The sequence below is a fragment of the Macaca mulatta genome, chromosome 3 (genome assembly GCF_049350105.2).
Source record: "Macaca mulatta isolate MMU2019108-1 chromosome 3, T2T-MMU8v2.0, whole genome shotgun sequence".
NCBI classification, from domain to species: Eukaryota; Metazoa; Chordata; class Mammalia; order Primates; family Cercopithecidae; genus Macaca; species Macaca mulatta.
In genome coordinates this window covers 59,421,086-59,434,792 of record NC_133408.1, presented here as the reverse complement: position 1 = coordinate 59,434,792, position 13,707 = coordinate 59,421,086, and the positions used below count along the sequence as shown (strand labels likewise).

The 13,707-nt window shown below is 45.6% G+C and overlaps 1 non-coding gene across 1 annotated transcript; it reads right to left on the bottom strand.

Annotated features, from left to right (window-relative positions):
* Positions 1-467: 467 nt before the first annotated feature.
* LOC114677157 (U6 spliceosomal RNA) lies at positions 468-574 on the bottom strand. The gene has a single exon (XR_003728465.2). It is a non-coding gene; the product is annotated as a U6 spliceosomal RNA (small nuclear RNA).
* Positions 575-13,707: the final 13,133 nt, after the last annotated feature.

Sequence of the window (13,707 nt, the reverse complement as noted above, 5' to 3'; positions counted from 1 at the left end):
CAGGCTGAAGTGCAGTGGCAGATCTCAGGTCATTGCCACCTCTGCCTCCCAGGTTCAAGCAATTCTCCTGACTCAGCCTCCTGAGTAGCTGGGATTACAGGTGCTTGCCACTATGCCTGGCTCAGTTTTGTATTTTTAGTAGAGACAAGGTTTCACCATGTTGGCCAGGCTGGTCTCAAACTCCTGACCTCAGGTGATCCACCCGCCTCAGCCTCCCAAAGTGCTGGGATTACAGGCGTGAGCCACCACACTCAGCCTAATTTTTGTACTTTTAGGGGTTTCACCATGTTGGCCAGGCTGATTTCAAACTCCTGACCTCAAGTGATCTGCCCGCCTCCGCCTCTCAAGGTGCTGGGATTACAGGCATAGAGCCACTGTGCCCGGCTGATTTTTTCCAATATCAAAGGAATCACCAGGGTCTTCCCTTTCTTTTGATTCATTTATTTTCTTGGTTCTGAAATATTTTTTAAAATATGGAATGCTTCATGAATTTGTGTGTCATCCTTTCACAGGGACCATGCTCATCTTCTCCATGTCATGTCAATTTTAGTATGTGTGCTGCCGAAGTGAGCACTGGTTCTGGATTGATTGATTTGTTTATTTTTGAGATGGGGTTTCACTGTGTCTTCCAGGTCGTGATACAGTGACATAATCATGGGTCACTGCAACCTTCACTTTTTAGGGCTCAAGCAATCCTCCCGCCTGGGCCTCCCAAAGTGTTGAGATTACAGGCATGAGCCACTATGCCCAGCCTGGAATGTTTAACTGCTCACTTTGATGCCTGGTTTTGGTTGTACTAGACACTCCCACTACTTTTTTCTTTAAAAATTACTGGTTTGTTCAGCTCCTTAAAAGGATCTTTGGTGTTTTATATATCAAAATATGTGAGACCAGGCATGGTGGCTCAGGCCTGTAATCCCATCTGTTTGGGAGGCCAAGGTGGGAGGATCACTCTAGGCCAAGAGTTTGAGACCAGACTGGGTAACATAGTGAAACCCCCATCTCTACAGGAAAAAAAAAAAAAAAAAGCTGGGTGTGGTGGTGCAAATCTGTAGTCCTAGATAACTTGGGAGGCTGAGGCAGAAGAACTACTTGAGCCTGAGAGTTTGAGGCTGCAGTGAGCTATGATCATGCCACTGCACTCCAACTGGGATGACTGAGTGAGACCCGGCCTCAAAAATAAATAAATAAAATAAAATAGACAATAGAATCTTCTGAGCTTTTTACCCTTTCCACAGGTTATAGGTGCCTGCGAGAAATAGTGAGTGTTACAGGTAGACATTTTTCATTGCAATATAACGGGGATACCTTTTCTAACCATGTTATTGTGCAGACAGAGAATGAAAAGTCAGTCGGCTGAGGCTATAGCAGGAATTCAGGCATCAGGCAAATGGCTCAATTTGAAGGGCCTTTTTTTTTCTTTTTCTTTTTTTTTTTTTTTTTTTTTTTTTTTTTTTTTTGAGACAGAGTCTTGCTCTGTTGCCCAGGCTAGAGTGCAGTAGGGCAATCTCGGCTCACTGCCACCTCAGCCTCCCAGGTTCAAGCGATTCTTATGCCTCAGCCTCCCGAGTAGCTGCGATTACAGGTGCATGCCACCATGTCCAGCTAATTTTTGTATTTTTAGTAGAGACGGGGTTTCACCATTTGGCCAGGCTGGTCTTGAACTCCTGATCTCAAGTGATCCTCCAAACTCGGCCTCCCAAAGTGCTGGGATCACAGGCGTGAGCCACCATTCCTGGCCAATACCCTCCTCTTAAGTCTGGATCAGACCTGCTAGTTTGCTTCTTTTCTGTTTTTTGTTTTTTGTTTTTCCTAATGAGACAAGGTCTGCTTTGTCCTCCAGGCTGGAATGCAGTGGTGTGATAGTTCACTGCAGCCTTAACCTCCTGAGCTCAAGAGATCCTCCTGCCTCAGCCTCTTGAGTAAATGGGACCACAGTCACATGCCATCAGTCCCAATTAATTTTCTGTAAAGGCAGGGTCTTCCTATATTGCCTAGGCTGGTCTTGAACTTCTGGCCTCAAATGATCTTCTCACTTCAGCCTCCCAAAGTGCTGAGATTACAGGCATGAGCCACTGTGTCTGGCAAGAAATAAGAAGGTTTAATTTATTGGTGTGAGCTGGCCGGTTGGCTGTGCAGAGAGCTGCTGATGTGAGTGGGTTCAGGACCAGGGTGAGAAGCCATGATCCTTACGAGCTCCTCTGCACCTCCACCTTCTGGAAAAGGGCAGGGTCCCCTCAGTCAGACTCTCTACTGGCTCTCGGTGGGCCCTGACTCAACACACTTCTGACTTGTTGTCATTGTGGTTCCTGGTTTGTGGCACTAAGCACTATTATTATTATTATTATTATTATTATTATTATTATTATTATTTTGAGTCAGAGTCTCACTCTGTTGCCCAGGCTGGAGTGTAGTTGTGCAATCTCAGCTCACTGCAACCTTGACCTTCCTGGTTCCAGCAATCCTTCTGCCTCAGCCTCCCAAGTAGCTGGGATCACAGGAGCCCACCACCAAACTCAGCTAATTTTTGTATTATTATTATTTTTTAGAGATACTAGGTATCCCTATGTTGCCCAGGCTGGTCTTTTTTTTTTTTTTTTTTTTTTTTTTTTTTTTTTGAGACGGAGTCTCGCTCTGTCACCCAGGCTGGAGTGCAGTGGCCGGATCTCAGCTCACTGCAAGCTCCGCCTCCCGGGTTCACGCCATTCTCCTGCCTCAGCCTCCTGAGTAGCTGGGACTACAGGCGCCTGCCACTTCGCCCGGCTAAGTTTTTGTATTTTTAGTAGAGACGGGGTTTCACCGTGTTACCCAGGATGGTCTCGATCTCCTGACCTCATGATCCGCCCGTCTCGGCCTCCCAAAGTGCTGGGACCACAGGCTTGAGCCACCGCGCCCGGCCCCAGGCTGGTCTTGAACTCCTGGGCGATCCTCCCACCTCAGCTTCCCAAAGTGCTGAAAGTTACAAATGTCAGTCATCACAATCTGGACAGAGTTTTTTAAAAACCAAATTGAGATTTTATTTCAAAATTTAAACAAGATTTTAATTGTTTAAATTAGGCCAGGTGTAGTGGCCAGGTGTAGTAGGATTACTTACGCCTGTAATCCTAGCACTTTGGGAGGCCGAGGCAGGAAGATTACCTGAGGTCAGGAGTTCAAGACCAGCCTGGCCAATGTGGTGAAACCCTGTCTCTACTAAAAATACAAAATTTCCGGGCCAGGCATGGTGGCAAGTTCCTGTAATTCCAGCACTTTGGGAGGCCAAGGTAGGAGGATTGCAAAGTCAGGAGTCTGAGACCAGCCTGGCCAACATAGTGAAACCCCATCTCTACTAAAAATACAAAAAATTAGCTGGGCGTGCTGGTGGGAGCCTGTAATCCCAGCTACTTCAGAGGCTGATGCATGAGAATCGCTTGCACCCGGGAGGTGGAGGTTGCAGTGAGCCAAAGTCGTGCCACTGCACTGCAGCCTAGGTGACAGAGCAAAAGTTTCAAAAAAAAAAAAAAAGAAAGAAGGAAGGAAGGAAGGAAGGAAGGAAAGAAAGAAAATAAAATTATGAAAACTGTCTCTTGAATATATGGGCACCTCCTGAAGAGGGAGTTGGTTAAGGGGAGGTCTTGGCAGGTGGGCTAGGCTATCCTGGCAGGGCAGGAGCTGGGACTTCAGTGTATTCAGTGTCTGGACCACAACGGTGCCCTTTGTCACAAGTATCCATCTGCATCCACTGACTTATATGGGGGAACCTGGGGGAAAACCAGTGATATGGTTTGGCTGTGTCCCCACCCAAATCTCATCTTGAAATTTAGCTCCTATAATCCCCACGTGTTGTGGGAGGGACCCAGTAGGAGGTAATTGAATCATGGGAGTAGGTTTTTCCCCTGCTATTCTCATGCTAGTGAATAAGTCTCGAGATCTGATGGTGTTATAATTTATAACAGGAGGGCAAAGTGAACGTGTGAGATTCCCCCACTCCTGAGTGGGAGGCTCTAGGCTGGCAGCCTGGCCCTTGCGTGAGTCCCTGTTGATCAGCTCCTGGAGGACCTTATTTTCTCTCCACCCTGGGGATTCCCTAGGACACAAATTTCCTAGATAAGCCTAGGAAGCGATGAGTGGCCCAGCTATGTAATAAGGTATGCCTTGACCCCAGGAGGGGTGATGTGGTGTGAATAATGACTCCTCCAAATAGAGCCATGACCTAATCCACAGAACTGGGGAATGTTACCTTATATGACAAAAGGGACTCTGGGGATGTGCTTAAGTCAAGGACCTTGAGATGGAGAGATTATCCTGGAATATCCAGTGGGCTCCATGTCATCATAAGGGCTCTTAGAAGAGGGTGGCAGGTGAGTCAGAGTCGGAGCAGAGGTCATGTGATAATGAAAGTGGAGGTTGAAGAGGGAGGAAGGTGCTACAAACCTAGGAATGAAGGTTCCCCCAGGAGTTGGAGAAGTCAGGAAAACTAATTCTCCCCTTAGAGCTTCCAGAAGGAATAGGCCCTGCCAACCCTTCAACTATAACCCAGTGAGACTGACCACAGACTTCAGACTTCCAGGCCTGTAAAATGACAGATGTGTGGCCTGTTAGGAACCAGGCCACACAGCGGGAGAACAGCGCAGTTTCATCTATATTTACAGCCACTCTCTCTTGCTCATATTACGGCCTGAACTCCACCTCCTGTCAGATCAGCTGTGGCATTAGATTCTCATAGGAGTGTGAACCCTATTGTCAACTGAGCATACGAGGGATCTAGGTTGCATGCTCTTTATGAGAGTCTAATGCATGAAGATCTGTCTCTGTCCCCCATCACCCCCAGATGGGACCGTCCGGTTGCAGGAAAATAAGCTCAGGGCTCCCATTGATTCTACACGATGGTGAGTTGTAGAATTATTTTCTTACATATTACAATGTAATAATAAGAGAAATAAAGTACATGATAAATGTAATGCTGGCTGGGCACAGTGTCTCACATCTGTAATCCCAGCACTTTGAGAGGCTGAGGTGGGCGAATCACTTGAGCTCATGAGTTTGAGACCAGCCTGGGCAACATGGCAAAACCCCATCCCTACAAAAATACAGAAGATACACACAAAAAAAGTAATGCACTAGAATCATCCCAAAACTATCCACCCCCTCAACCCGCAATGGTCCATGGAAAAATTGTCTTCCACGAAACTGGTCCCTGGTGCCAAAAAGTTAGGGACTGCTGTTTTAAAGCCACTGTGTTTGTGCTCATGTGTTACAGCAGTCCTGTAAATGTAATCCATGTGGACAGGACCTGGACTTCTTCCTCTTTTCCACCAGAGCTGGTTCTTTGTTTTCCTTTCCTGCTTTACTCAAATCCAGGAAAAGTCAACCAGAGGCAACTGAGAACTTGTACTTGTCTGGTCTAACGACCTCAGATTCAGGTAATGACAGCCAGCTCTACTGCTTAGGTACTGGCTGACGTCAACCTCCCTCCCCTGTAAGGACAGAACTTATTCTATACCCTTAAGCTCCATTTGCTCTCTGACTCCTGGCCTGGACTTGTGAGAAACGTCTGTGCAGCCCCCACCCAGGCCACATAAGCACAAACACAGTGGCTTTAAAACAGCAGTCCCTAACCTTTTGGCACCAGGGACTGGTTTTGTGGAAGACAATTTTTCCACGGACCATTGTGGGTGGGGGGTGGATAGTTTTGGGATGATTGTAGTGCATTACTTTTTTGTTGTTGTTGTATTTTCTGTATTCCGCTTTCTGCTTCCCCTTCTCCCTCTGGTTTCCCAGGACTCTTATTCATGTGGTCCAGAGATGCTGGATGCTGAGTAGCAATAGAATAACTTTGAGATAATTCAATAGACAACTAGAAAGAGTCTACAATCCACCAGACCATTCACATCTGGAGTACAAGATGCAGGAGCATGTCAGGGAAGTAAAGCCCATGAAAAAGTGTGAGTCTGGAAAGCAGACCAGACTCAGTGTGCTGGTGAATATTGAGTGTCAACTTGTTTGGACTGAAGGAAGCAAAGTATTATTCCTGTGTGTGTCTGTGAGGGTGCTGCCAAAGGAGATTAACATTTGAGTCAGTGGACTGGGAGAGGCAGACCCACTCTCAATCTGGGTGGGCACCACCTAATCAGCTGCCAGCATGGCTAGAATAAAGCAGCCAGAGGAGCCAGGAAGGACTAGACTTGCTGAGTCTTCCGGCCTCCATCTTTCTCTCCTGCTGGATACTTCCTGCCCTCAAAAATCAGACTACAAGTCCTTCAGCTTGTGGACTTTTGGACTTACACCAGGGGTTTGCCAGGGGCTCTCAGGCCTTTGGCCACAGACTGAAGGCTGCACTGTCGGCTTCCCTACTTTGGAGGTTTGGGGAATCGGACTGACTTCCTTGCTTCTCAGCTTACAGACGGCCTATTGTCGGACTTCACCTTGTGATCATGTGAGTCAATTCTCCTTGATAAAATTCCCTTCATGTATACATCTATTCTATGAATCCTATCCCTCTAGAGAACGCTCATTAATACACCGAGGATTGGCTACTTGGAAATGGAGGAAGAAAGGCAAGATCTGGGTACTCTGCTAAGCTGTGGTCAGCATATAGCCCAGGATCCCAGCCTTTGATGCGGCCTAGAATAGAACAAGCAGCTATGGAGCCCTCAACTCCAGAAGCTTGTCCAGAAAGCCTACTGCTAGTTCTTTTTGGGAGCTACTAAGCCATGGATCTTGATGCTTGAGACACCCATTGCCAGGCAAGTGGAATCAGGGGTCAGGGGCTTGGAGAAAGGAGATATGGGCAGGATCTAGCCCTGGAAGACTGGGAAGGAGGCCCAGAACCAGGCACTGGGAACAACACAGCAGGAAGCAACCAAACCCCTTCCTCCATTCTTTAGTCTGTCTCTTGGTCCTCCACTTGAAACATATGCCTCCTTGCCAAGCCTCAAGCATGCCAATCACAATCCTGCCTCAGGGCCTTTGCACAGGCTGGTGGGGATCTGCCTAAATGCTCTTTCCCCATAGAGCAGCAAAAAAATGGAGGAGGAAGGAGTAGGAACCAACTCCAAGAGCCTGGGAGTGGATCTCAAAGTAGAAACCAGTCATCATAAAATGTGGTTGCTAAGGTCAGAGCAGGATGAGGAAAAAGACCAGATTGATGGTTGAAAGCTGGGGCCCTTGTCTGCAGGGAGGAGGGTTCCCAGGGTGGGGCAGGTAGAGAGGAAACGGGCTTGGAGGGATATGAGGCCAGGGATCCTGGTGAACCCTGAACTTCCCTTCATCCTGATTATACCTCCATGACTGTGATTTAGTCCTAAAAATGCAAAGAGAGGGCTGGGAAAGATGGCTAACACCTGTGTTTTGGGAGGCTGAGGTGGGAGGATTGCTTGAGTCCAGGTATTCATGACAAGCCTGGGCAATATAGTGAGACCTTGTCTCTAAAGAAATTTTTAAAAATTAGCCAGGTGTGGTGGTATATACCTGTATTCCCAGCTACTTGGGAGACAGAGGTTGGAGAATTGCTTGAGCCCAGGAGTTGGAGGCTGCAGCAAGCTATGATTGCACCACTGCACTCCAGCCTGGGTGACACAATAAAGCCCTGTCTCTAAGAACAAAAATGCAAACAGGAAGGATGAGATCATACCTAACACTGGTTTTTCCAGGACTGCTATCATTGATAAAGTGGACTGGATCTGATTGTGGAGCTCTTCCCTTTGGTAAGCAATAATTAAATACCTATGATGCACAGGACCATCGTGCTAGAGCTGAAGACATGTAACCCATCCATTCACTTATTTATTCATTAGTCCACAAATAATTACTGAGCATCTTCTATGCATCAGGTACCAGTTTAGGTGCTTCAGTTTATTAGTCTTTTCTCATGCTGCTAGTAAACACATACCTGAAACTGGGTAACTTATAAAGAAAAAGAGGTTTAATGGACTCACAGCTCTACATGGCTGGGGAGCTTTCATAATCACGGCAGAAGGCAAAAGGCATGTCTTACATGGCGGCAGGCAAGAGAGAGCTCGTGCAAGGAAACTCCCCTTTATAAAACCATCAGATCTCTTTAGACTTATTCACTGTTATGAGAACAGCATGGGAAAGACCCGCCATGATTAAATTACCTTCCACTGGGCCCTTCCCATGACACATGGGAATTACGGGAACTACAATTCAAGATGAAATTTGGGTGGGGACACCGCCAAACCATATCACTGGGATATGTCCGTGAGCAAAATAAAGATTTCCATTCACAAGGAGCTTACAGGGTGAGTAGAGAGAGAGAATAAATCTCCACTTAAAACAATAAGTATAAATATAATACATTTTTATAATATGATAAATGTAATAAAGGTAAATTATTTAATATATAATGTAAAAATGCAATAAATATAGTAAATAAATTCATGTGTGATAAATTATACTGGGTAACATAAAAAGCACAGCAGGGTAATAGGAATACAGGGGTGAGGTGCCGTTTTAAATATGGTAGACAGGTTAGGCCTTGCTGAGAAAGTGACATTTGAGGAAAGTCTAAACAGAGGTGAGCAATCCAGGTGGAAGAGCATTTACACAGATTCACCAGCCTTTGCAAAGGCTTTAGCCCCCTAAATGTTTATTGAAAATCACTGATATAAGGTAGATTGATTAATAGGAGAAAAGGCATACAAATTTATTTAACATGTGTACACAAGAGCCTTCAGAATAAAGACCCAACCTCCCAATGAGTTACAGAAGATTGTATGCCATCTTGGCAGAGAGCAATGGCTCATGCTTGTAATCCTAGCACTTTGGAAAGCCCAGGGAGGAGGATTGCTTGAGGTCAGGAGTTCAAGACCAGAAGCTTATAGACCATTTTGAAGTTACAGAAAGAATGGGGCCTTGGATCCAGGTAAAAACAGGGTATGGGAAAGGAGCAGGGAGAATTCTGTTAAAGGGATTACTAGGGAGAATAAATGGATTGGGGAACTTGTAAATAGTTATCTTTGGAATTTTTTTTTTTATTATTATTATACTTTAAGTTCTAGGGTACATGTGCACAATGTGCAGGTTTGTTACACATGTATACATGTGCCATGTTGGTGTGCTGCACCCATTAACTCGTCATTTACATTAGGTATACCTCCTAATGCTATCCCTCCCCCCTCCCCTTACCCCACAATAGGACCCAGTGTGTGATGCTCCCCTTCCTGTGTCCAAGTGATCTCATTGTTCAATTCCCACCTATGAGTGAGAACATGCGGTATTTGGTTTTCTGTTCTTGCGATAGTTTGCTGAGAATGATGGTTTCCAGCTGCATCCATGTCCCTACAAAGGACACGAACTCATCCTTTTTTATGGCTGCATAGTATTCCATGGTGTATATATGCCACATTTTCTTCAGTCTGTCATTGATGGACATTTGGGTTGATTCCAAGTCTTTGCTATTGTGAATAGTGCCGCAATAAACATACATGTGCATGTGTCTTTATAAAAGCATGAGTTATAATCCTTTGGGTATATCCTCAGTAGTGGGATGGCTGGGTCAAATGGTATTTCTAGTTCTAGATCCTTGAGGAATCGCCACACTGTTTTCCAAAATGGTTGAACTAGTTTCTCTCCACGTGATAGTCTGAAATATGGCCTCATAGGATGAGAAAGACCTGACCGTCCCCCAGCCCAACACCCGTAAAGGGTCTGTGCTGAGGAGGATTAGTAAAAGAGGAAGGCCTCTTGCAGTTGAAATAGAGGAAGGCCACTGTCTCCTGCCTGCCCCTGGGAACTGAATGTCTTGGTATAAAACCCGATTGTACATTTGTTCAATTCTGAGATAGGAGAAAAACTGCCCTATGGCAGGAGGCGAGACATGTTGGCAGCAATGCTGCTTTGTTATTCTTTACTCCGCTGAGATGTTTGGGTGGAGAGAAACATAAATCTGGCCTACGTGCACATCCAGGTATAGTACCTTCCCTTGAATTTAATTATGACATAGATTATTTTGCTCACATGTTTTCTTGCTGACCTTCTCCCTATTATCACCCTGCTCTCCTACCGCATTCCACTTGCTGAGATAATGAAAATAATAATGGATAAAAACTGAGGAAACTCAGAGACGGGTGCCGGTGCAGGTCCTTTGTATGCTGAGTACCGGTCTCCTGGGCCCACTGCTGTTTCTCTATACTTTGTCTCTGTGTCTTCTTTCTTTTCTCAGTCTCTCGTCCCACCTGACGAGATATACCCACAGGTGTGGCGGGGCAGGCCACCCCTTCATCAGCTCACTGCAGGGTGTACAAGAAGCATGGTGCCAGCATCTGCTTCTGGTGAGAGCCTCAGGAAGCTTCCATTCACGGTAGAAGGTGAAGGAGAACCAACCCTTCACCTAAATGGTGGGAGAGAAAGGAAGAGAGAGGGGAGGAGGTGCCAGGCTCTTTTTAACAATCAGTACTCCCAGGAACTGGCAGAGTGAGAAATTGTTTATTACGGCTGGGACAGCACCAAGACATTCATCAGGGATCCAACCCCGATGACCAAAACACCTCCCATTAGGCCCCACTTTCAACACTGGGTATCACATTTCAACATGAGATGTGGAGGGGACAAATATCCAAACTATGTCAGGGGGTTCTTGCTAAACTGACTTAGCAGGGTTCTTGCTAAAACCAGATTCTATGAGAAAGTGCACAGACAGGCCTAGCAGAAGATTCAAAGGCCTCACTGAAATTTGGCCCAGCAAAGAGTCTTTGTCAGCACAGGGAATGCCCTGAGATCATTGTACAGGCCCAGTACTTGCGAAAGAAGGGGAAGGAAGGGAGATGGGGTGGCAAGAGTCTGAGATAGGGGTGGTACTATGAGAATATCTGAGCAAGTTGAATGGGGACTTCTAGGGCAGAGAGACATCCCAGAGAGGTGTCCCATGTTGAGTGGGACCGGCCAGGCACTGGTGCCTTTCCAAGCTAGTCACTGACTGGGCACCGTCTGGGAAGACTGTGGTCTCAGCTCATCTGCTGAAGTGGAGGCTTATGTCTAACTGCACTCTTTGTAGTTGAATGGCAAATTCGTTCTTGTAAAGAGATCTGAGAAGCATATCTGCAAGGCTTCTTCTTTTTTTTTTTTTTTTTTAAATGAAGAGCCATGGCTGGGCATGGTAGCTTACATCTATAATCCCAGCACTTTGAGAAGTCAAGGAGGGAAGACGGCTTGAGGCCAGGAGTTTGAGACCACATGGGCAATATAACCAACACATCTCTACAAAAAGTAAAAATTTGCCCAGCATGGTGATGCCTATTTTTAGTCCTGCTACTTGGGAGGCTGAGGAGGGAGGATCACTTAAGCCTAGGAGTTTGAGGGTGCAGTGAGCTATGATCACAGCACTGAACTCCATCCTGGGCAACAGAGTAAGACCCTATAAAAAATGAGAGAGAGAGAGAGAGAGAGAGAGAGAGAGAGAGAAGGGAGGGAGGGAAGGAGGGAAGGAGGGAGGGAAAGAAAGATGGACAGAAGGAAGGAAAGAAGGAAGGAAGGAAGGAAAAAGATAAAAGAAAGAAAAAGGAAGGAGGGAGGGAGGGAAGAAGGAAGGAAGGGAGGGAGGGAGAGAGAGAAGAAAGAAAGAAAGAGAGAGAGAAAAAGAAAGAAAAGAAAGAAAGAGAAAGAAAGAAAAAAGAAAGAAAGAGAAAGAAAGAAGGACGGAAGGAAGGAAAGGAAGGAAGGAAGGAAGGAAGGAAGGAAGGAAGGAAGGAAGGAAGGAAGGAAGGAAGGAAGGAAGGAAGGAAAAGAAAGAAAGAAAGAAAGAAAGAAAGAAAGAAAGAAAGAAAGAAAGAAAAGAAAGAAAGAAAGGAAAGAAAGAAAGAAAGAGAGAGAGAGAGAGAAAGAAAGAAACAAAGAAAGAGAAAGAAAGAAAGAAAGGAAAGAAAGAAAAGAAAAGAAAAGAATGAACTAGGGTAGGGTCAAGTGCAGGGGCTCACACCTGTAATCCTAACACTTTGGGAGGCTGAGGCAGGAGGATCCCTTGAGCACAGGAGTTTAAGACCAGCCTGAGCAACATAGGGAGACCCTGTCTCTATAAAAATAAATAAATAAATAAATAAATAAATAAATAAATAAATAACATATGTAAATTTAAAAAAGAACAGGACCAGGGTAAAACCATCTCTAATGTTTCAATGCAAGCTGCATGTATCTCTTCATAAGCATTTTAATTGTGTGAACATTTCAAGCATGAGCATAAAGAACTCCCCATTTTTCCTTGAAGCTAAGACATGCTTCACCTCAGCATCTGAATGCATTTCACCAGGGTTGATGTCCTGGGCCTATGTGCCACTATGAGTTGGCGAAGTCTGAGACCCAGTGACAAGACCCAGGAAAGCTCTGAACACACACACACGGAGCTGCCTGCCCTCTGAGAAGAGGTTGGGGCTCCAGGGAGAAGCTGGCGAGTGGGTGCTTCTCACTTCCCAGGAAGGGCCTCACACCTGCCTCATCAATCCTCTCTGGGCTCCTTTCCAGGTCCAACAGTCAAGGACGTCTTAAGATCTTCACTGTTTCCTGACTTGCCATTTAGGTTTTAGGAAATTAGATGTAAGAAAACACATCTTGTTCTTATTTTTTTTTAAGCTGATGCCTTTGAAGATGGGGTTTAGGAAGAGGCTGTGTGGTCCCTGAGCCAAAATGTTACAGCAAAGGGGTACCAATCCAGACACCAAGAGGGGGTTCTTGGATCTCACGCAAGAAAGAATTCAGGGCAAGTCCATAAAGTGAAAGCAAGCTTATTAGGAAAGTAAGGGAATAAAAGAATGGCTATTCCATAGAGAAAGCAGACCAGAGGGCTGCTGGTTACCCATTTTTATGGTTATTTCTTGATGATATGCTAAACAAGGGTCCCCCCTTTTAGACTATATAGGGTAACTTCCTGATGTTGCCATGGCATTTGTAAGCTGTCATGGCACTGGTGGGAGTGTAGCAGTGAGGACGACCAGAGGTCACTCTTGTGGCCATCTTGGTTTTGGTGGGTTTTGGCCGGCTTCTTTACTGCAAACTGTTTTATCAGCAAGGTCTTTATGACCTGTATCTTGTGCCGATCTCCTATCTCATCCTGTGACTTAGAATGCCTTTATCATCTGGGAATGAGACCAGTAGGTCTCAGCCTCATGTTACCCAGCTTCTATTCAAGATGGATTTGCTCTGGTTCAAATGCCTCTGACAACAGCCTTGCAATGAAGAAAGAGTTTGATTGATGCAAAGCTGGCTACTCCACATGGAAAATTCAGTTGTTACTCAGATCCATCTCTCTGAGCATTTGGGGGCTAGGGTTTTCCAAAGGTAGTTTGGGGGAAGGTGGGGGTGGCTAGGCAATGGGTGCTTGCTGTTGAATGGTTGGAGGCATCATTATAGGGGTGTAGAAAATGGTCTTCCTGCACACAAAGTCACTTATGGGAAGGGATACTGGAGTGGTTGGGGTTGGTGGGTCCAGGAGGAGCCATCTGTAGTCAGAAATGCAAAAAATCTGAGAAGATATCTCAAAAGGCCAATCTTAGGTTCTGTAATAGTGATGTTATCTGCAGGAGTAATTGGGAAGTTGCATATCTTGTGACCTCTGGAATAATGGCTGGCAATTGTTTATGTCTACACCTTAGCAGAAATCAGGCTCCACTCATCTTCGTAGCCTGGCGGTCTCTCACTGGCTTTATGAAAGTGGTTGAGTTTCGGGCAAAGGCTATTATCATTTAAACTATAAACTCAGTGTCTCCCAAAGTTAGCTTG